Source organism: Octopus bimaculoides, chromosome 19, assembly GCF_001194135.2.
Source record: "Octopus bimaculoides isolate UCB-OBI-ISO-001 chromosome 19, ASM119413v2, whole genome shotgun sequence".
Lineage (NCBI taxonomy): Eukaryota > Metazoa > Mollusca > Cephalopoda > Octopoda > Octopodidae > Octopus > Octopus bimaculoides.
Genome location: NC_068999.1, coordinates 13,082,268 through 13,084,833, shown reverse-complemented (window position 1 = coordinate 13,084,833; position 2,566 = coordinate 13,082,268).

Here is a 2,566-nt window from a genome sequence, read left to right as displayed (position 1 = left end):
TATATGGAAATATTCAAATTGGAACGTCGATACTCTTTTCTAGGATTAAACGCATGATGTAAGCATAGAATAAATACCGTAATATGATTAGATCATTATTCATTGTTGTTATTTTATTCCATCCGCATGGGTTTTGTATTATTAAGTATATAATAGGAAATGTTACAATGATTGATATTCATAGCAGATATTCAATTATATTGAAATATTCATCGCTGATGATCGTTGTATCATTAATCACATTTAACATCACTCATTTTCATCATTTCAACATCTCTATTCTTCTGGATTTCCGTTACGCGTCTCAGTTTTTTTTTACCCCTAATTAGTTTTCTTCAAACATGCATGTCTCTTCATTTTGTCTTTTCTCGTCCAATATCTAATTTGTGTCACCTAAATAATTAATTTCTAATCAACGTCACGTGTTCAGAAACATAATTATCTGGAATCCATATTTTCTTTCAATGAACTCCCACTATAATTTTGTTCTGCGTATCTGCCCGACACAATCTTCCACCAGGCATTCATTCTCTCCTTCTGCATTTGTCATTCTCATGCGCTTACACTCACATTCTGTGTCTGTTTTGTTTTAATGACACATCGTTTATTAATTAGATCTAAGAACAATTACGTCATATTCAACATTGCCATTGTTATTTCCAGACAGTCGCTTTTCGCTATTGATTATTCTTTCATAGAGCATGCGATTAATTTATTGCCTTCATTTACCAGCATGCTGCATAACAGAACATAATATAAATGCCTGGAGATATCGCATGATAACAATAAATTTCATTTAAATATTATTTTATCTCCAATTCATTTCTTTTTCATGTATGGTAATGCCCTGGATCTTGAAAATATCGGAGTCCAAATGCATATTACACATACTTTACGCTTGTTATTCTACATAGTACGACAAAGACTGCAATGTGTTAAGATATTCATGAGTGTAAGAAAACATATTTTGTATGTAATATTATACATAACTAATGCATGCATTAACATAAAACAAAGCTGAAATATTTTGCCCTTCTCACGTACCTATCCATTTTATAAATAGTATCGCTTTGCATTCGATTCATTTTGTTCTGATTTAGCACTACTTTTTTCCAAATATTTACGTCTCCATTTTATTACTCTTTTACTCTTTACTGTTTTACTTGTTTGAGTCATTTGATTGCGGCCATGCTTGAGCACCGCCTTTAGTCGAGCAAATCGGCCCCATGACTTATTCTTTGTAAGCCGAGTACTTATCATATCGTTATTTTTTGCCGATCCGCTATGGTACGGCCACCTAAACACACCAGCATCGGTTGTAAAGCGATGTTGGGGGGACAGACACAGACAAACAAACACACATATATTTATAGATATATACGACGGGCTTCTTTCAGTTACCGTCTATGAAATTCACTCACAAGGCTTTAGTCGGCCCGAGGCTATAGTAGAAGACACTTGCCCAAGGTGCCACGCACTGGGACTGAACACGGAATCTTGTGTTTGGTAAGCAAGCTACTTCCTACGCAGCCACATACATAATTTTTACGCTATTTCACTAGAATAGCGAGCAGTCTTATAAAATATGTGGTGTATTTTAACATATAATATTGCGTGAATTGTAAACACTGTAATATGCGGGTTGTGCCTATACCTACATGGTTTGTATATCTGTAATTTTCATGATTTTCACTGCTCGTTTGTCTGTAGAAAAAACAGTCTCTAAAGGGATATGTTCTCACAAGAAAATATTGACAAGATTATATTCAATTCATAAAAGATTCTAGAAAGCCAAAAGTACACATGAAAAAACAATTTCTCCTGAAGGTGAGTAAGCTGAAAATCGTAACGAAGTCTCAGTTTTTCTATGTATAATTTAATGTGTGTCTGTGTGTGTGTGTATGCATGTATATTTACCCCAAGAGACACGAATACATACGTCTACATAAAAACACAGGCATAGGCACATGCATATATATATAGAATGTTTCTTTCATGTCAGTTAAGTTTCGAGTAATCTGTTCATTACGTGTAAGAAATTTAAATAAAATTTAGAAGTGGCTAGTCTTTATCCTTAGCTAACATAGTGCACATACACTGTAATCTCTCGATTATCGCGGGTGTTGCGTTCCAATACACACAACAATAGGTGAAAATCCGTGAAGAAGAAATCGTGATGTACTATATTTTTTTTCATAATTTGTATAGATTTATTTTATTATAAATGCAAACAACACCACAGAGAAATCGACGTAAGCTTGAATAATAAAACGAGATATGTGAACCGCGATCAGGCGAAAGGTTGGTGTATATTTATTGCAAGAATATAAGGCAGTCATATTTGTATAACTAAACTACTGATATATCTGTCCATGAGAAAGCCAGTTTTATACACACACAAGCACACGCACACTCATACACATACACATACACACATACGCATACATAAATACTTATCTATTTACATGCATGTTTATATGCACAGGTATACGCATCTCTCTCTCTCTCTCTCTCTCTCTCTCTCTCTCTCTCTCTCTATATATATATATATATATATATATATATA